The sequence below is a fragment of the Cupressus sempervirens genome, chromosome 10 (genome assembly GCF_028749045.1).
Source record: "Cupressus sempervirens isolate cs-2001-9-10 chromosome 10, ASM2874904v1, whole genome shotgun sequence".
Classification (NCBI taxonomy): Eukaryota; Viridiplantae; Streptophyta; class Pinopsida; order Cupressales; family Cupressaceae; genus Cupressus; species Cupressus sempervirens.
The window spans coordinates 646437324-646459783 of NC_143127.1; the positions used below are offsets into that span (position 1 = coordinate 646437324).

General features: G+C 35.9%; 1 pseudogene; it reads left to right on the top strand.

Moving 5' to 3' along the window:
* The first annotated feature begins 21273 nt into the window (after positions 1-21273).
* On the top strand, positions 21274-22358 carry LOC149535481 (serine carboxypeptidase-like 45; annotated as a pseudogene).
* Positions 22359-22460: the final 102 nt, after the last annotated feature.

Consider the following 22460-nt stretch of genomic DNA (forward strand, 5'->3'; position numbering starts at 1 on the left):
ATTCTTGACATTTTCTCTCGTTCCCAACTTCACCTGTTCACATTCCCCTCCTTCAGTACTTTGGTACTTGAGGGAACTCAGTCTGTCTGCATAAAAAATTCTCTCTAGTTCAATCATTCATTTTGGAATGGCATTTATCCTTAAATTCATAATCTCATCAATTTCAAATTGAGCTTTTTGTTGTTCTCCTTCATCTATGACTTGTGCTTCAAATACCCTCAAGCTTGTCAGAAAATCAAGAATATGCTAATCATCTTCAAACACTTGAAAATTTGTGATATTGTCAGGAACTAATGGTACTGAAGTCAGCTCAATTGTGAATTTCTTCACACAATCCATGGCTAATGGTTCTAATGAACTTGTAGATTGAGCCAAAGAGTTTGCTACTAGATTGCTTGTTCGACTTATCCTTTTAATATTGAAAGCATCAAAGCTTTCAATTAGGTCACAAACTCTATTACGATAACGACCCAATCTTTTATCATGGCATGTATATTTCTTGCGTACCTACCCAATGACTATGTCTGAATCTCCACATACATGTAGGATTTTGGCACCCTTTTGGATAGCGAGGAGCAATCCAATGACCAATGATTCATACTCAGCCACATCATTAGTACAAGGGAATTGCAACCTATGTGCTGCCAAATATGTTTCTCCAGTTAGGCTAATGAGTTCAACACCAACTCCACTACCTTTCTTTGATTTGGATCCGTCAAAGGATAGGGTCCACACTTGATCATTTACATATTCCATGGGTGATCTTACCTTTGAATCCTTGGATTCTTTTCTATGTTCTTCTTGTCCTATTTTACCTTCTCGAATTCTTTCCTATTGTAGGTCTAAAATTTTCATACAAGATGAGTTCATTTTGACCACATTTTCTGCTATGCATGCTTGTGGAACCATTTTGGAAACTTGTGTAATTGCTTCTTTGCACATGGTGCATGATATCTCAGAATGAAAAGCATCATGTATTCTACACCAGTTGGGTAACAACAGATTTTGAATGGATGCATCTTTTCCTAGTTCAACTTCCTGCTTAATGCTTTTTAGGACAAAATTCCTAAAATTCTCAAACATTCCTTCATTCAGTGATGGTTTTGAATTATCCATAACTGGTACCTTAGTGAAAGTTGGAGTCACATTAGGACATTCCCCTTGATTGTAACCTTGCAACATTAAGACCTCTCCAGTTTTGGGAATATATGATCCCAAAGTGGTTTCCATAAACAAGATCTCATTATGTTCACCATGCTTAGTGATCAACAACCGGAGCCTTGGAGTGCTCTCTATCCTTATCTGATTGCGAATTCCCTTCCATGGGAGACACATGTGTGAAAAGTCCATTGCAATATAACCATTCAATTTCCTTGCCCAATCTCTACTAAGAAGCATGCCATACCCTTTAGGAATATCCACAATAGATATGTCAATACAACTTTGAACACGTGGATCAGAGGCTAATTGCATGTGAATATTATTCAACTCTCCCATGACTGGGACTTTAGTTTTATCCAATTGTGTAACCTTCTTATCAATTTGAAGTGGAATCAATCCCAACTTTCTACATATGTCCAAAGGCATTACATTACTTGATGCGCCAGAGTCAATTAAACAATTATGTAACATTTTTCCAAAAATTCTAACAGATACTAGGAAAGGTGCAGGTTCCTCCTTCCCTTGATAAAAGACCATTGGCTTCTATCCTTTTGAATCAAATGTCTCATTGTTATGTATAGAATTTCTCCCATTCTTAGTTGTCATGGAACTCTCCACTATAGGAGAATTATCTTTGATTAATTCTAGTGGTGGATTTTTTGAAGATATTTGTTCATTTGATGTAACCTTCTGATCGTCCTTAGAGTTTTGCACCATTCCATTGAAACTTGAAGGATTTTGAGCAAGCTTAGATGCATAGGGTGATACATCATCTGCAACATCGGTATTTTGTGCAAAATTGTATTGTTGGACATTGGATACCCCTCTTGGAGGATGCGATACATTTTGAGAAACAATCTTTATGGGGGCATCATTGAAACTTTCCAATAATGTATCTCTTATTTTTGAAATCTTCATCAATTCATATAGTGGAAGACTCACTTTAATTTTCTTGAATTCCTCTAGTACATAAGAACTCAAGCTCTTCAATTCCTCTCTAGAAGGACTTCTTTTTTGTTTTTGTTCAGGATTTTACATTGCCTTTGTTCTCCTTGTTGAGAAGAGGATTGAAGATTATTCTTTTCTTTATCACTTTGTGAAGAATTTTTCATGAGAGATTGGTCTCTTTCTCCTTGAGAGCTTATGAGTTGTCAATATTCAAGGGAGTCTCTGAGAGGCTCAAGATTATTGTTTGCATTTGGATGTAGGGGAGTTGAAAAGTTATATGGAGGAACTAATGATGTTAATGGCTCATGGTTCTTATAATTCCTTTGATATGTCTTTATTGGAGTATTACCCGATGTTTGTTGAAAGGCTTGCACTTCACTTGTCCCTTCCACCAAGACATTATTATATAGAGGAGGGAATAAAAATCCATCCTTATGCAGTGATTCATTCGAGGATATTGGTGGAGGTTCATTTTCTTGTTGGACTTGATAACGTGGCATCTCTATAGGACCATTCGCTAAAGCTGGTGGGAATTTTTTATTAGCTTGTATTGGCATGTAGTCTTGAGAATCAGGAGGAGGAAACTTATAATCATCAAAAACCAATGCTTGGGCATATCTTGGTGAGGGTACCATCTCATATCTTGTAGGAGGAGGATTCTTAGATGTGGTAGTGTTCCTCACTTCTCCCTTGAAAATATCTGTTGCTCTTTGAAATTTGTGACACCCTAATTCAGAATGTTGACTAGTCTCATGTAATCTACACCATCCAAATAGTGTAGCTTTTGCTAAGAAAACGTTATCAACTGGGTGATTCTCAGATGGAGGATTATCCAATGGTGACGGTAATTCCCCCATTATTTGGATTAGTGTTCCATGATCTTCTTTGATGACCTTGGTTATTATTGTGATATCCTTGATTACCTTCATTGAATGCTTGATTGTGTCCTTGATTACCATTGTGATGTGGAGGGGGATTCCCTTGATAACTTCGATTGCTATCTTGATATGAATGATAATTCCTTTGTGCATTTTGCAACTTATTATTTTGATTTCTAAGGTAAGTGACCTCAGTCGACAACTTTTTCACTGGTTCAATCAAATCTTTCATCTCATTTTTTTCCTCTTGGGTCTTTGTAGAATTTGTCATATTCTGGACATAAATTGGTTGTGTGGGCATTGCCTGTGACATAGGTGCTCCAGGGTGCAACATCAACTAGCTTGGAGGGGTAGGAACTAGATTGATAGTCAGAGCATAATTCAAAGCTCCTTGACTCAATGCATTTGCATTTCCAAAATAGCTAGGTGCTTCATTCATAGTTGCCAGTGATTGTAAACTAACTTTCTCCGCCTCAGCATATGCTTGGATCAAACTTGTAGGAACTGGATGAGTTTTTTGAACAAACATAGATGTGAAACGATCTAGGGCTATATAGTAGATAGCTCATGCTGCATCATCTCCTATACGATATGGATCACACAATCTTGAATAAGCCCTTTGAAATCGATTATTGAAAGCACCAATTGATTCACATTCTTGTCTCCTTATCTCGATAAACTGCCTATATAATTCTGCAGGGATGATAGGCAATCTGAACTTCTCGAGGAATGCATCCTTCAATTGTTGCCAAGTCTATATTGAATTTGAAGGTCAGTTGATATACAAGTAAAATGCTTCCTCACCCAATGAATAAGGGAATAGTCTACATGCAACATCCTCATCTTGCACGTTTTATTCTGGAGGACATCTTCAAAAATTTTAATGTGTTCATCAGCAGTGCAGTTCATATCATTCACAAAGAATTTAGAACAAAAGTGTTCAGGATTATTTGGCATGTTGTTGTATGCAGCAAACGTTGCAAGGGGTGATGCATTCTATGGATGCCATTGCCGGGCCATTGCTAGAACTTGTTGTTGGATAGTTGTAGGTGAAACAACTTGTATAGGTATTTGCACAAATAGTTGTTGAATTTTTTTAGCTCCTAGTGGAACTCCTCCTTGGATTGATCCTTGTGCTTGATGTTGAGGTGGTGGAGTTTGGAATATCCTTCTAAGATTAGATACACTCGGTGAATTTTTCCTCATAGATCCTTCTTTGTTTCCTCGCCTAGGCTTTGGATCAAAACTCAACTCTTGTAATTCATGCGCTCCTGGGGTGAATCTCAAGGATCTTTGATGTACCTCAGGTGAGGATGAATTAATGTTCTCCAGTATGTGAGGCTGCTATAAAATCTTTTAGTCAAGGCGCTCCTTCTAGCGCCAATTTATATTGATGCATGTTTTATGACTCACCAAATAGTAGAACAAAATATTGAAATATCTTATCCTCTCTTGAATAAAGTCTTGTGTATGCTAAGATTGCTAGAAGATCATAAAATGACTTCAAGGTTCCTTTAATGTCAGGTCTTGACTGTGGATAAGATCGGTGGTTGATGTGATTTTTTGATGATTACAAGGGGCCTTACGTGTTTATTTATATTCATTTTAAGCAATACTGGATGTGGGAGCTATCGCAAGGTTTTGCAATGAAGTGCTTTTTTTTTTTTGGAGTTTTCACAAAATATGCAAAAATTCAATAGGATAAGGTTCAGGAATTCTATTCTAATCCTAAGGGTAGTGATAATAACAAATAGTACTATAGTGGACAAATTCCTCAATTTACCAAATTTCGCTTCACCAAGTTATACTACAACTAAGCATGAACCAGTGCAATCTTCAAGGGTTAAGCCAAAGATTTTCATATCACTACATACACCATCATAAAGGAAAATGTATACAAATGATAGAAGTTGAGCATATGCATGAAAGGGGTTAAGGCTAACTTTACACAATGAATTAGAATCACTAAAATGTCAAAAGTATGAACCAAAGGAATTATCAATACACCATCATATTCTCCATTGTAATCACCACAAATTGACTATGCTAAACTTAATCTAATTGAAGAAATTTAGGAGAACAAGCAAGCACTAAGACACGTCAAGTATTCACCAAACTCCAATGAAAACTTTATTATCTTAGCAGCTCATAGCAACAATCTCATAAAAATCCCCCCTTTACAAATGAGAAATGAGGCCTTTATATAGGCCCTCAATTACAATAGGTGGCATGGATGATCACAATAATCGATGGCCAAGATTGTGCCACATCAGCCCTAATTAGGGTTAGGGCAATGGAAAGGAATCTACATTAATGCCATAAAGAATCCACTACTGTAGTGGGTAATAAATGCCCACTATGCATGCTCATTTAAGAAGGAGTGGGGTGTAATAAATGATCCCTATTCTAACCCACTATGCATTTAATGCATCTATCCTTGATTTCTTTGCTTGAAAGATCAAAATCGATCTAACACTATTTCCAACTCCTCTATACTAATGCTTGGTGCAGATTCTTGCTTGAATTCTAGAACTACAATTGCTCTTTCTACTTTTCTGAGGCTTTCATCCCAATTTGGTAGTATGTCCTTAGTAGTGTGTATTGTATTTGAGAAGATGGAGAAGTTCTCAAAATCATCTCTTCCATATACATTTAGCTGAAAGAATTCCTCTAACTTGACTTTTAGATTATCAGTTGTCATTTCTTCTTCCCCCAATCTTTGTGATAACAAGTATGCAACTACATTTGATATTCCTTGCTTGATGTTATCAACAATATTTTTCCATCAACTGGATTTCTTGGTAAAGCTCTCAAACATTTCCTTAGCCATGATCACTGCACTATACCATCGAATAAAATCATAGACATCCCCCTCACTGATAACTCGACCATCAATCAATTCTTTCTTTGGGCTATCCACTAGACTCTGAATGTCCGCAATCACCTCTTCTTGGTAAATATGCTCATCCACCCATGATTCCTCCATGCACTGGATCCTAGAGATTGCAGCCAATGCACTATTGTGCACTTGCACTAATTCTTCTACATGCTTGAAGGCTACCTCCTAAATTCCTTCGATCCAAATATTTGCACCTTGAGAAATCTGCTTGATTCTGTCAATATCACCTACCACTTCATTGGAAACACCTATTGGAGGGACAAATGATGGACCTTCCTCTCTTACTAGACGAGGCAAGTTATTGATGTACTAAAATGAGGCCTGAATTTTTCTTTTGTGCTTTTCATACCCTTCTTCTACTTTCTTCAAGCTTTCCTTCAAAGCCTATGTGGAGTCATCAAATTCTTCCAATATTTGCTCTCAGGGGGCCCGACCAAGATTTACTTCTATAACATGATATTCATCTGGAGAAATCTGATTTTTTCCTTTGTCAACTGTGGAGTCACAATCTACAAGATTCTAGATCCTGATTCTCCTCTGATGAATTTCATATATCTTTTTTCTTTCCCTTGTTCTTCTGATTGGTTTGATCGGTCAAAAATTTCCTATAATTCAATTGCTGGATCAACCTCCCTTTCTTGACGCAATTGAATTCGTTGCCTCAACCATTCTTGAATGGGTATACTTTGGTCCCTCAAAATTACCAATTGTTCTTTCCTTTGGACTGCTCGAATGTCAATCTCCTCTTCACCTCTTGGACTATCCATTATAACCTCAGGAACTATGGCTTCAGCTCTTGGAAGATGTATTGCTACTCCTGGAGTTTCTTCCTCTAGTGGACCATCTCCATCATTAATCATTTCTCGCTCTAAGATCGTAGCAAGACTTTCCTTTGTAGCCATATCTTGATCTCTCCCTCTTTCTTGCATGGATTTTTCATAAGCATTTATACTCAACCTATCATGAATTGGCCTATCCAAATTCTCTTCTTGCTCAAATCTCCTTATACTTGTCCCTACATCCTGCCTTTCAAAAGTTTCAATCTCTTGGACACTAGGAGTTTGACTCGGAGAAGAGGGAGAATCTCCATGTTTCTGCTTCGTATTTTGAGATTCCTGGACAACTTCCTCAATCCTAGGACACTTTCCTCTAGGTACCTCCTTTGCTTTCTTTGTTCCTCCATCTTCAGATGGAGGTTCTCTTTCCTCAATAGTCCCTTCAGATATTTGTCGTGATCTTTCATCCCTAAGTGGTCTATGGCCAAGCAACCTATATGTGAATCCATTAGCTAGTGCAACTAATTTTTCAAGCTTACGCTCAATCCACCACTTTGTAAAATCTAAGACTAGTTTTGAAAGAGCTTTGAGATCTGTAATTTCTTTCTTCTTCCAATCAAATGGTTGAGCTATCATTTCAGGATTGAATCCCTTTCGCATCACGTTTGGGTCCTCCTCCATTTAATCAGGAACCTTGAATATGTTGCATGTTCTAATAATCTTCAATGGTAGTCTTGAATGCAATCATTTTCTAATCTCATTCTCGTCTGCTGCATTTGCCCAAAAGTCTTCAAGGTGAACTTTGTGTTGGTACTTTGATCCTCCTGCTGATGAGATCTTGTTGTAAGGATCAAAATCATTCCTCTTTGGATAAAGCGGAAGGCAGAAGAAGCAGAGCTCATCTGATGATTTCTCTGCAGCTTTTAGACATGGGCATACCTCAGTTTTCCCTTCTCCTATGGAAATCGGAAACTGCAATCCCAACTTTTTCTTCCCTTTCTAAATCTTTTCATAGGCCATAAGTTGTTGAGTAAGCTCTAACAAGACCATCTTTTCTATTGGATACCTGGGAAGTTTGTATGGCTCCGTGGAGAATCCTTTAACTTAGATGTTTGAAAAGGTCAAAAACTGAATGAACTAGGCACCATATTCTTCAACCAACTTCATTGCACCCATTGAAATTCTTATATGTGGCCTCTTTTGTAGTGTTCTTACTATGCACATGCAAAATATATCATTAACCCTCATGTAATCATCCTTTGAATACAAATGCAATTGCGGGTAACATTCATGGACTTTGAGGTGTTGGCTTCCGCTTCCAATTGGTCCTTTGCATCGTAGTCCATCATAATTTGTTCTCCATGCTAGCATGTAGATGATATAGGAGCTCATGTAAAATTTTCTTGTATGCTCTAGATTCATCAACTATTCATTTAGATTATCACTTATGAGCCCAGCCCAATCTATTCTGTCGCCTTCCTCCATCACCTGCTCAACAAAATACCACATCCAAGATTCAAATCTATAAGAATAAGGCATGCCAAAAATGCGACTCAACATCATGACCATATTACTATATTCCCTCAGTAAGTCGAGCCATACTATTTCTTTAGGAATCTTGGAATGATGTCGTCTATTCTTTTCCAACCATCTTTTGTTGATTATTTCTTCACAAAAATTGATTCTAGATGTATAGATTCTCAGTGCTTGCTCTTGTGTTTTTGTGACCATCCTTTGGATTTGAAGGAATTCCAAATGCTTCAGAAATGGATGTCGAAGAAAAATTTGCGAGAATATTTTGTTCAGAATCCTGGATGGTTCTGTCTCTAGGACTGTAGTGCTTGGTACATTCCATGATTAACTCTAGATGCTGAAAAGAAGGAGGGAAACTAGTTGCAACAAAAATTCCATTTCTCACAATTTATGTAGCCAGGTGTGTTGGGTGATAGTCATTATATCCGAGCATTCTCTGGTTAAAATCTTTCAAATCAAGGCCGCCAAGACTTGAATCTCCAATTTCTACCCACTTTGACATAATTTTGGATTCAGGATAGAATCCTCTACTTTCATTCTTTATCAATTGTCCTCATGTTTCTCCTGTTCCCCTAGGCTTTGCCATTTTCCTTTCCTGCAAAGTAGAAAATGTACATACATAAGATTATGCAAGGAAAGTATTGAAAACAATAGATATGACTTGTCCATAAGACAAAGATTTTGGATTTTCGCCAAAATTTCCGTACTCCTTTCAAGATTCACTTTTTAACACTTCCATCGAAAATATGAAATTTCACAACTCACTGCAAAGAAAATTCCTTTATGATAGGATTCAAAATCTTCTGTCGTGAATTCCCAAAGAGCTCCTCAACAATTTCAGAAGATTTTCCAAAAAATCTGCTTCCTTGAACTCTTCGAATCTTACTCCCATTCTCAATTTGCTCTTCAAATTTTTGTGTGAGCTTGAATGAATGAGAGGGTATCTTATATAAATCATTCTTCAAAAAGATGCCTTTAAAGCTACAGACTAAAATTAGGCAATTGCTTTACTTAACCATTAAGGTTTCCATTTTTTCGCCACTTGTCGCTTTTTTGCGGTTTGATTCAAAAAGTTGCTATTTTTGATGCTCTTAGCTTCATGATGAAGCTAAGTATTCTTCTATTTTTATTTTTTTTAGTTTTATTAATTAAATATCAATTTAAAAAAATCAATATTTAATTAACTTCCATTTTTAAATTTTTTAAAAAATTAAATTTATTTGCAACTTTTTCTAATCTCATTCTTTTAATTTTTTGGATTATTATTCAAAAAGAAAAAATCAAATTAAATATTAGTAAACTAATATTTAATTTTTTTAATTTAAATCCAAAAAATACTTTTTTTGAAGGAACATTGTTTTTTTCGCTTTTCTCTTAACCCAATTTATTTTTCACTTCTCAAGGAATTTCACTTTCTTCCTATAAATTTTGGATTTTTTCTCAAAATTTTCAATTTTCTCGCTTTTTACTTTATGTTTGTTGCTTCAATGATAATATTTCTCTGCCACAGCTGCATTCCGTAGTCCTAAAGCACCAAATTTTTGGCTCTTATAGACAACACTATCCGAGCTTCCTTCTCCATACTAAGCAAAATGTAGTTGCATATGGCACACTTCAATATTAGTTTATGTTTTTCCTTCCAAAGCTGCACTAATTTGCTCACTCCATAACTAAGATAGAAAGCTTCAAATTCACTCATTAAAGTGCCATCTAAGTCATCTTAGAAAAACTGATAGTAACCTAAAGAAGTTTCTCTTCTCTAGCTTTCTGAATAAGAAGCCACTATGCATCGTTGAACTTACTTATTTGCTTGTTACTCAGCCACTTTATCCCGGCATACTGATGAAATGGACCTATAGAATTATTTCCATTAGCAGTAGGCTTAGTAGTTACCACTACCTCTTCATGTACAAAGTAAGGGCATATTCCTTAACAGCTGACTCACAACCGATTTCTACTGCTGCCATGTGCTTAGCACCTTTGAGCACCAACTATGGGTCCATAAATTCTCCAGCAGAAAATCCAACTGCCACATCCTCCTCATGCATTCCATAGTCCAAAGTGGGCTTTTGATTATGCTCCATGATTATCCTTCATTCCATGCTCCATGATTTGTAGGTCAAAATTTTCATGGAATGAAGGATTTTGTCCTTTTCCTTCACTAATTTAAAACTACGCTCAAACGCTTTTATGGAAAGTGGGATTTTGATGGAACGAAGGATTTCATTTTTAACACAATATTTACTGGCTCCTTCTTACTTGTACTCTATAGAAAAAGGAAAAAGATGGAAAAAATCCAAAAAAAGAAGGGGGGGGTCCCAGGCATGGGCGTGGTGTGACTGGTGGTCACAACACATGCCATGGAAAAGTTTTAGACTAAATTTTCTTCTTTGTTTTGGAGATTTAAATATTACAAAATTTTATCAAGTAGTTTATAAATTCAATAGAAATAAAATCTTTTGGAATGTTCAAGAAAAATAAACCAATGGGGTTCCTGTAGGAGGAAACTTGTGAAAATTTAATTTTTTTGCAAAGTACGTGAATGAAAAAACTTGGTGGAAAAAATAGAATGAATCTACCATGCCTAGATCTCAAAGGTTTATGTGAGTTTTGGAACTAGTTTTGGGCATGTCCATTAAGGAATAGCATGATTCATTGAAAATTTTACTTGTTTGTTGTAGTTACAATTGTGCTAATTGACATGTCCACAAAATGGGAAAGGATAGACTAGACATTGAACCGTTTAGCAAAATGCTTCACAAGAATGATATTTATGCAAAATTCATTAGCATAATATTCATATGAAATTATATTATAACATTGTTTTAGGATTGGATTTTGTAAGATCTATTTTTTACATCATACTCCATCATCCATCATCATTTTCTTCTAAATCTCTTTCATCTTGACAATAGATCATGAATTGTGAACCAGACTGTTGATGCCAACCAAATCATACGTGGAAATATAAAAAGAAATTACTAATGTCTATAAACTGTGGCTATCTGATATCTCTTATGTAATGATGTGTTGAAATGCCTTAGAACCTTTGGACAAATGTGATAAGTAGTTGCATAGCCAAATTCCACATTTTTAACATTTTCTTTGTGTAGCATATAGATATCCATGAATACATAATGAAATAGGATTTTTGATAGATATTATTATTCTAGAGACATTGCTTTATAAGCATCTGAAATGTAGAGGGATAGATAATTGGCATATTTGTTTATAGAGGTGTGTTGAAATGCCATCATGGAAAGATATGTACAAGCCAGGCATGAGTTATTTTGCAGGCCTTTGAGAGAAGGAATCACACGGAATGCAACAAACAAAAAACCAATTTCCTCAAACCTTGTTTTTTTCTTCCCTATCTATGCCAAAAGTGTTGGAATATTAATTGCAGTTGGTCATTTCTCCCTGGAGCCAAATGTCCACCTACCGCCCTTGACAGATTGCAGAACAGTCATAAACATGAATGCGGTAGGTGAAATTTTGAAATCTAGAAAGAGGGGGAAAATATGACAAAAGGAATGTCTCAGATTCATTTGACCAGATAGAGGAAGAAGAAGAAGAAGAAGTTGAAGTTGTAGAGTAGAGAGAAGTTGCAGAGAAACTGATCAGCAGATCTAGTTTGTTGCAGGGACAGAAGGAGTTTATTTCGTGACTACAGTAGCACGTGCCTCTTTGTGTCATCCTGTAAGTTCATAGTCTATTGTTTTGATTCGACCTGTTGAAGTAGTGATTGCTCCAGGCATTGTAGTATGCAGCCATTAGAGCTGTAAGTTTGAAGTTTTTCCAATTTAAAGTTTTAGGGTTATTTTAGGGTTTTCTGGTTGAAGCCGCATGCTCCCAGATTTTTTTTGTAATGATTTAATCCAAGTTGAATAGAAAGCAAGCAGGCATACTTGAATCCATTTGTCTCCTTCTATTCATTGCATTTGAAAAGTTTTATTTGGAAGCTTCAAGTTTTGGATTTCTGGTTTTAATGGTGAAAGTTGTTCATGTTATAAATCATCACTCCAGTGAAGTCTTTTTAAAAGATCTTATCTCTGTTGTCTCTACTAAGTTCACTTGGTATCTTCATCTACTGAGCTCCACACTCCAGTGGCTACCGAGCTCACTTGGTAATCGCATTTCTTATCGAGTTCACTAGGTAATCAAACCTTGCAGTGTCTACCAACTTCTTCATTTACTAAGTTGATTCTTCTTCTACCGAGTTGTGTGTTCTTCATTTACCAAGATCACTCAATAAATTGGCACTTGGTTTCTTTGGCTACTGAGCAAATACTATCACTCGGTAATAGTTTTTGCCCAGCAGATCGTTAGGGTTAGGGTTGTGAGTTTTAATTTAATTTTATAATTTCTCACATGGTATCAAAGCTTTGAGGCCCCACATCCACAATGAGTTAGGGCATTTTTTTTTTGGGATATTTATCATGGCAGGAGATGCAGGAAAGATATGGTAGCAGCCACCACCCTTCAATGGACAAAATTATGATACATGGGCAAAGAAGATGAAAACAATTATGGTTGCTAATGATTTGTGGGAATTTGTAGTTAATGGGTTCAATGATATGACAGACCCAACTTCGTATGCTACCCTCACAAATGCACAAAAGACTCATTTGAAAGAGTCAAAGAAGAAGGATGCTAAGGCATTAAGTTTGATTGAAGTAGTAATAACAGAGACAGTATTCCCAAAAATTGCAGCAGCAAATTATGCAAAGGAAGCTTGGGATATCCTTGAGACAAACTTCAAGGGGACTAATAAAGTTTGTACTGTAAAGCTACATAATATAAGGAGGGAGTTTGAGAACCTTTAGATGAAGGAAAATGAATCAGATGCAGATTTCAATTCAAGGACCTCCAATGTGATTAATCAATTGAAGTCAAATGGAGAAGACTATCAAGAGAAAAGGATAGTGGAAAAGATATTGAGGAGTTTACCTCATAAATATGACAATTTGGTCATGACCATAGAAGAGGAAAAAGACCTCACTGTTTTGACAATGGATGAGTTAATGGGCACACTTCAAACCCATGAGCACAGGATCAGTAGATTTACATCTTCTACTTCCCAAGAGCAAGCATTCAAGGCTCAATCAAATCCAACAGGAAGTGGGAGAGGAAGAAATGGCTCAGGCAGAAACTCTAGAGGCAGAGGTCGAGGTAATGGAGGACAAAGAAATGCTACAGTAGAAAGCTCAGCAAGAGCAGATGGAGCAAGTAGCTCACAAAATACCTCAAGAGGAGGTAAGAAAAACTACAACTCAAATAAGAGTAATGTAGAATGCTACTGCTATCATAAATATGGGCATTATGCAAATGAATGATGGAAGAAGAAAAATGATCAGTCAGGACAAGCAAATGTGGCTAATGTGAACATGGAAAGTGGAAACAATGTCACTACCTTCATCATGTGTAATGTTGGTGAAGAAAGAAGCCCTGAGGTTTGGTACCTCAATAGTGGATGTAGCAACCACATGAGTGGTAATGAAACCTTATTTTCATTCATTGACAAGAGTTTCAAATTAGAGATTAAAATGGGTAATAATGGAACCCTACCAGTTATGGGCAAAGGATCTATTATGGTCCATACCAAAAAAAGTGAGAAGAAGGAAATACAAAATGTGTATTTCTCCCCTGGTATGAAGCCTAATTTGATGAGCATTGGTCATCTTATTCAAAATGGATACAAAGTACTGATGGAGAATGACAAGTGTATCATTCAAGAAAAAGATGGGAGCAAGAATTTACTTGTAGCTGTTCAAATGACAAAGAACATAATGTTTCCCTTGAAGATAGAGACATGTTTCTCATCTCAAGTTAGTATTGCACCTCACACATAGTCAGCTCTAAGGAGTGTGATTGAAGACCCTTCATGACTCTGGCACCTCGGGTATGGTCATCTTGGCTATGCTAGTTTAAATTTGTTGTCAAATAAAAGAATGCTAGAAGGTTTGCCATGAATAGAAAATTCAAGTGATAAGTGTGAGGCTTGTATTTTGGGTAAGAAACATAGCTTCCCTTTAATTCTGAAAATTCTAAGAGGCCTATATATCCATTAGAGTTAGTGCATATTGACCTAGTCGATCCTATGCAAGTTACTTCCATTGGGGGGATTACTTATTTCATGACATTCATTGATAATTTCAGTCATAGGACATGGGTGTATTTTTTAAAGAATAAATCTGAAGCATTTGATAAATTTGTAGAATTTAAGACCCAGGCTAAAAAAGAATGTGGGCACTATATCAAGGTCCTTAGATCAGATAGAGGAGGGGAGTATACCTCCAATTCTTTTGTAAATTTTTGCAAGAAATATGGCATAAAGAAAGAGCTCACAACTAGCTACACACCACAGCAGAATGTAGTGGTTGAAAGAAAGAACAGGATCATTTTAGAAATGGCAAGAAGCATGATGAAAGAGGAAGGTCTCCCAACTGAATTTTGGGGAGAGGCTGTGGCTACAGTAGTTTACCTAATCAATAGGTGTCCTACAAAGCCAGTCCATGAAAAAATTCCAATGGAAGCATGGTCACGAAGAAGATGGATAGTTGAACACCTGAGGGTGTTTGGATGTGTAGCATATGCACATGTGCCTAAAGAGCAAAGGCAAAAATTTGATGATAAAGGTGTGAAGTGCATCTTCACAGGGTATAACTCAGAATCAAAGGCATACAGATTGTATGATCCACTGAACAACAAGATGACTCTTTCAAAAGATGTCAAATTTTTTGAAAATCAGTCTTGGTCTGGTTCAATTAATGAGTCACCAAGCACTTCAAGTAAAGTGCCATTTATGAGTGAAGAAGATGCTGATGAACAACAAGAAGAAGGAGCAGATAGAAGAAAAGGCAAGCAGCCTCAATCATTACCAAGCTCCTCTAGGCATGACCGAGTGTCAATGCTAAGTAGCAGTAGTGAAGATTTTGATCCCACACTCTCCTCCCTATTACCAAGAAAGACCAAGAGTCTTAGGGAGATATACCAAGATGAAAGGTATGAAGATTATGATGAGAGTGTTAATTTTGCATTATTTTTTCATAGTGATCCAATTTATTTTGAAGAAGCTATTAAGGAGAAGAAATGGTGTAAGGCCATGGATGAGGAAATAGATGCTATAGAAAGAAATGAGACATGGGAGCTAACTGAATTGCCTCCCAAGAAGTATGATATTGGAGTGAAGTGGGTCTATAAGACCAAATGCAATGCTGAAAGCAAGATTGATAGGCATATGGCAAGGCTGGTAGTCAAGGGCTACAAACAATAGTATGGAAGAGACTATGATGATACCTATGCCCCAGTTGCAAGAATGGAAACCATGTGTGCTGTCATAGCAATTGCAGGTCAACACAAGTGGAAGGTATTCCAAATGGATGTGAAGTCCACCTTCCTAAATGGTATATTGAAAGAAGAAGTCTATGTGGAGTAGCCACCTGATTATGAAGTTGCAGGTGAAGAGAATAAAGTATACAGATTGAAGAGAGCTCTTTATGGGCTCAAGCAAGCTCCAAGGGCATGGTACAGTAGGATTAACTCATATTTGTTGAGCAATGGCCTTAGCAAAAGAAATGGTGAGCCTACTCTTTACATCAAGGCAGCAGATGGTAATGTATTGATTGTTGTCTTGTATGTAGATGATTTAATTTTTACTAGTAATGACAAGACTCTAATTGGTGAGTTCAAAGAGACCATGAAAAATGAGTTTGAAATGATAGACCTAGGTCTCCTAAAATATTTTCTAGGCATAGAAGTAAAACAAATGCATGATGGCATCTTTATCCCTCAAGAAAAATATGCACTGTAGATCTTGGAGAGATTTAAAATGCAGAACAGTAAGGCAACCCCCACACCAATAGCAGTAGGTCTGAATTTGAGCAAAGAAGACAACAGCAAAAGAGTGGATCCAACACTATACGAGAGTATGGTTGGAAGTTTAATGTATTTGACTGCAAATCGACCAGACCTAATGCATGCAATAAGTTTGATTTCCAGATTTATGGAAACACAAAACGATTCCCATTGGCAAGTGGGAAAAAGGATCCTAAGGTATGTGAAAGGTACGATGTGGGATTTTGTATACTGCAAATGATGGATTCAAGTTGGTTGGTTACACGAATAGTGATTGGGCTAGAAGTTTAGATGATAGGAAGAGCACTTCCAAATATATGTTTCATATGGGATTGGGGTACAATTTCATGGGCATCCAAGAAGCAACCTATTATTGCTCAATCTACAGTAGAGGTTGAGTATATAGCAGCAAATGCAGCAGCATGTCAAGCTATTTGGTTAAGGAGGATCTTGATAGATTTGAATGAAAGGCAAGAGGATGGAACCACAATTTATTGTGACAACATCTCAGCTATTGCATTGTCCAAGAATCTAGTCTTCCATGGGAGAAGCAAACATATAGAGATCAAATATCACTTCATTAGAGAGTTGGTGGAGAATAGGGAAATCAAGATGGAATTTTGTAAGTCTGAGTAGTAGCTAGCAGACATTTTTACCAAGTCATTAGGCATTGGGACTTTTGTACACCTAAGAGAGTGTCTTGGTGTAGTTGATTTGGATCAATAGTGATCTTTGTTTGTTTGGCTCAGAATAAAGGGGGAGTGTTGGAATTTTAATTGCAGTTGGTCATTTCTCCCTAGAGCCAAACGCCCACCTACCACCCCTGATGGATTGCAGAACAGTCATAAACATGAATGCGGTAGGTGAAATTTTGAAATCTAGAAAGAGGGGGAAAATATGACAAAAGGAATGTCTCAGATTCATTCGACCAGACAGAAGAAGAAGAAGAAGAAGAAGAAGAAGTTGAAGTTTTAGAGCAGAGAGAAGTTGTAGAGAAAGTGATCAGCAGATCCAGTTTGTTGCAGGGACAGAAGGAGTTTATTTCGTGACTACAGTAGCATGTGCCTCTTCGTGTCATCCTGTAAGTTCATAGTCTGTTATTTTGATTCGACCTGTTGAAGTAGTGATTGCTCCAGGCATTGTAGTATGCAGCCATTAGAGCTGTAAGTTTGAAGTTTTTCCAGTTTAAAGTTTTAGGGTTATTTTAGGGTTTTCTGGTTGAAGCCACATGCTCCCAAATTTTTTTTGTAATGATTTAATCCAAGTTGAATAGAAAGCAAGCAGGCATACTTGAATCCATTTGTCTCCTTCTATTCATTGCATTTGAAAAGTTTTATTTGGAAGCTTCAAGTTCTGGATTTCTAGTTTTAATGGTGAAAGTTGTTCACATTATAAATCATCACTTGGTGAAGTCTTGTTAAAAGATCTTATCTCTGTTGTCTCTACTGAGTTCACTTGGTATCTTCATCTACTGAGCTCCACTCTCTAGTGGCTACTGAGCTCACTCGGTAATCACATTGTTTACTGAGTTCACTCGGTAATCACACCCTACAGTGTCTACCGAGTTCTTCATTTACCGAGTTGATTCTTTAGCTACCCCTCACTCTCCTGCCACTTGGTTTCTTTAGCTACCGAGAAAATACTATCACTCAGGTAATAGTTTTTGTCGAGCAGATCTTTAGGGTTAGGGTTGTGAGTTTTAATTTAATTTTATAATTTCTCACAAAAAGGGAGGCTTTAGAACAATGTATAGTTATTCATCCAAAGCGAAATGGAAGAAACATTTTCAAAAATTACAGTTGGAAATGCTTTGGGTGATATACATGCAAAATGAGGAAGAGTATATAACCAATGTGGGCTATTTGATATAGATGCCAAAAAATGGATTTGTTGATCAGGTTTTCAAAGTAAATGTAGAACAATGTATAGTTATTCATCCAAAGCGAAATGGAAGAAACATTTTCAAAAATTACAGTTGTAAATGCTTTGGGTGATATACATGCAAAATGAGGAAGAGTATATAACCAATGTTGGCTATTTGATATAGATGCAAAAAAATGGATTTGTTGATCAGGTTTTCAAAGTAAATGTAATTGGCAGGCCAGATGCAAGGGCATGTAAGTGAAAAAAAAAATCACACCAAGAGAAACACGACATTGAAGAACATTTCTGCATTTTTCATATTATATTTGATAATTTGAAAGGATGAAAACTAATATTAGAAACAACAAACCACCTATTTTGTCATGGTGGGCAATATTGATGAACAGTCAAGTGTTCCATAAACCTTTAAATCCCTCAAAAGTAGTGAGGGAAGAAGAATCGTGAAGTTGATGGGATCGGGTGATTTTGAGTATCATAGTAGGAAATGAACACTAGATATACGTTGTAATTAACCAATTTACCAATGCAGCACTCCGGACGCATATTTAACAGTATTTTACTAGTTGATTGAAAATTCGAATATTGTCATTAAGACAAATTTTCTCCTTCAAATTTACTTTTTTCAAAATTTTTGATTAAATAGTAAGAAAGAGATGGCATGGATAATAGAGAATGCCACCTTAAGTATTTCAAATCATCTATAGGGTATTCAAAGATGCACTACTGCATTGAATAATATATCAAAATACAATTACCTAAAAAATGTTGAAGAGAACGCTCAAGAAATGGATTTTTAGAGAACTTTGTTTTAACCTTGAAAAAATCAAAATAGTTTAAATAGAAGGTGCATTAGAAATGAAATCAAGGTGGACATAATGACCTCTATATAAAAGAGGTTACAGCTATCCTTGCAACTCTTATTCAGGCATTAGATTCTTACTTTGAATATGATCCTTTAAACTGGACAACAATGGTTCATATAGACATGGTCCCTAATGACATTTTCTTTTACTGTGAACCAAACTAAGTGCCTATTTTCAATGTTCAGGGGTATTTTGTTAAGATTGCTCCATGTTGGTACATAGTCCATTTCTCATGTTAGTTTTATAATTTTCTACAGAGAGATTGAGTAGGGTTCATGAATAAGTTTGGGTGGTAGTAAACCCTACAAAAATGTCAAACATGTAATAACTCTTTGGAAGGTCAGTCATGATAATCTTGATTCATACTGATAAAATATTTGCCCCATCATTGTGCCTACATGATAGCATGCATATAAAACACTGATAAATGTGGTATGGATTCAACCGTGTAGCTTTTTGAGTCAAACTTATCAATCCATGATTCATGAGTTTTGGTTCACAAGAACCCATCTCTCATGAGAATGAATGGAGAACTTAGCACTCATTGCACGTACGTGATGCTTGCAGAGGTGAAGCACAGGAAATTCCTTGGAGGTCAGTCATCCAAGTACTACTCTATGTTGAGCACAATTAACTATGGGTTTTCCTCCATAATTAAGCCCGTACTGCTTGAAACCTCATTTATAAAACCTTTAGAAAGTATTGTAACTTACATGAACTGTTCAGTACACAACCCCTTAAGCTAATCAATTGATAAGTAGGAGATATTGTCTGCCACAAATCATAATTAGGACATATTTGTCTACCTACATACCTAAATTATTTATTTATGCAAAAAATTGGTAATATTCTTTTCAGTAGCTATGTGTTAGATATCTCGTAATTATTGCAGCCAATTTGATTTTTGACTTGCTGTGCACTACGAGTTTATGAACCACCTTCAATTACTATAAAATAGAGGCTATTGTAATAATTGATTCATCGTATCTGAACAGATCAACAAGTTCCTGCAGAGCTCTGTGTCAGTCTGTATTTGTAGTATGTATTAAGTTTAATACCATAGTAATTGGTGCAGCAATCCTTTATAGTATACACTATTTTTTTCCTGTATGTTGGGTTTTATGCTCTATTTTGTATGATCTGCTTTATTATTTTCCTGCATACCTTCATCTCATTCTATGCAATGACAAAGATATCTCACTTTAATGCTCTCTTCGCAACTAAAGCCCTATAGTGTCAACCCTTAGCCATTTTCATATGAGCATTAGGAAATTATATCTCCAACCATCAGCTATTACCAGATTACGCTCAAGTCTTTCAAACATCATAATAACTCCATTATTAGCGCATGTGAGGAAGCCCTCATTTTGAACATTTTCCCCAACCCCTTTATTATCGACAAAGTACCCATCATGCCCAAGTTTTCTACTGGAAATTTATCATAAATGCAAGGTTTGGGCTTTCTTGATCATATTCGCTTTGATCGGTTTTTGACGAATAATATTACTCCAATTGCAAATACGAAAGATAATTTGATAAAATATTAGTATTAGGTTATATATTTAGCGTTACAGAATATGAATGATTGGGAAATTAGAATCATAATGAAACAAAACACAATGAAATAATTGAGACAGTCATCAAATCTGCTCATTCAAATTTATCACGAGGATTAAGAATCGTTGAGGCTTTTGACAGGATCTAAAAAGTTATTTATTGTAGGAAATAATTTTCACAGCAAGTCAAATTGTGATATTGCTATCAGAATTTAACTGTGTGATTTTAAGTCAAATTCATTGAACCATGTTTCATGAGTAGTGGTTCAACATGAATTCATCTCTCAGGAGAATAAATGTAATTCTTAGAACTCGTTGGATCTAAGTGATGCTTATAGAGGTGAAGCATGAAGACAATAAACATATTCCTATTTTAGATATTCCAAATCTTTTCCAGGTTTAAGACTTATTAGAGCCTTTAAGAACACCTGAAAAGCTATCTATTCCAAAATCAATGTTAATTGTCAAAACCAAAAACTTTATAGCACATACAAATGTATTTGTTCCTATGCATTTGTATCATATTCATCGCTTACCTTTTTGGTTTCATCTTCTATGTAAACAACTTGTCCATCATTCCAGTGTCTCATGGAATCTAGCACATACTTCTCTATCTCCACAGTTATCTATTCTTTTAGTATGGGGATTTGACGAAACTACCTATGAGGCCATGTAACTTTTTTCTGCACGTTTCTGTTGAGTTGAAGTACTAAAGACATTCCCATGAGTTCATTTGAAGATTTCTGAAACAAGAAGAACAATTAATTTTAATATTAAATAGAAAAATGTCAAAGAATGCATACTGATTTAATATTAGTAGATGGAATTCTGAAATTTCAATATCGTAATAGGCTAATATACATAAAAGTAAATAATTATAAATTAATCACTCCAATTAAGTTGGGTAGGCTTTTTGAGATGGATTCCAGGCTTTAAAATGGCAAAAGTCTTTTATTCTTTCAACTAGATATTCTGTTGATTGGTTCAGGTGCAATGAGAGCTCCAAAATCTGATCTTGTGAAGAGGTTGCTAGGGAAAACTTATGTAAGGTTCAAACAGAATGATGGATATGTCATCATCAGTGTAGACAAAGTCCTATTTTATTATTTTTTGGAAGCTGATAATTCTGCACCCACGTCACGGCCATTAGCCTTATGGCTAATTAGAGGGTCTGGATGTTCATCACTAGGTATTGAGCATTTCTGGAGCATGACCATTTCAAACCTAAGTGTTGCATTTTGGAGGACAATAAGTACTCTTGGAATAAATAAACAAATTTTGTTTTATGTTGAGAGCCCAATTGGAGTGGGTTTCTCATATTCAAATAACACAAAGGACTATGAAAATTTTAATGGTACCGATGTTGTCACAGACAATACGGATTTCATTTTGAATTGGTATAAGAAATTCCCAGAGTTCAAAGATGTAGATTTTTACATCACATGGGAGAGTTGTGTAGGGCACTATGTTCCTCTACTTACAACTCTTGTTCTGCAATCGAACAAAAAGATTACTAAAAGCCGATATATCTAAAAAGAATCTCTCTAGGGAATCCTTTTTTGGATATTGAGTTTAGTATAAAGAATAGACCCTTTTTGTGGTCAAATGGGAAAATCTCAGATAAAACTTATAGATGGAGTCAAAAAGTTTGCAACACCTCTACATAGTGGGTTTAATGATATGGTAGTAGCACTTTATTAGAGGATTGTGCAAAAGTAGAAGGAATACTTAATGTGGATATGGGTTTAGTAAATATTATGATGTTATCTCAAATAATCATCTATTAAACATTCAATTACAAGAAAGGACATTATAGAGTAAAGCTACCAAGTTTTAGAAAAATAAAATTCATTGTTGCCTCAAAGTTTTTTCAACCAAAACAAGATGTTGATGCATTTATTGACAATGAAGTATTTACATACTTCAATAGGGAAGATGTGTCGAAGGCACTTCATACAAATATAAGTGGTAGATTACTTGGCTCACATGTTTGCAGGTTGTGACTTATGATTCTAGAGATATATTGATCACATCATACCAATTATGTTCAACATTCTTAAAGGCCGGTATACCAACTTTAGTCTATGGTGGTGATCAAGAATCTG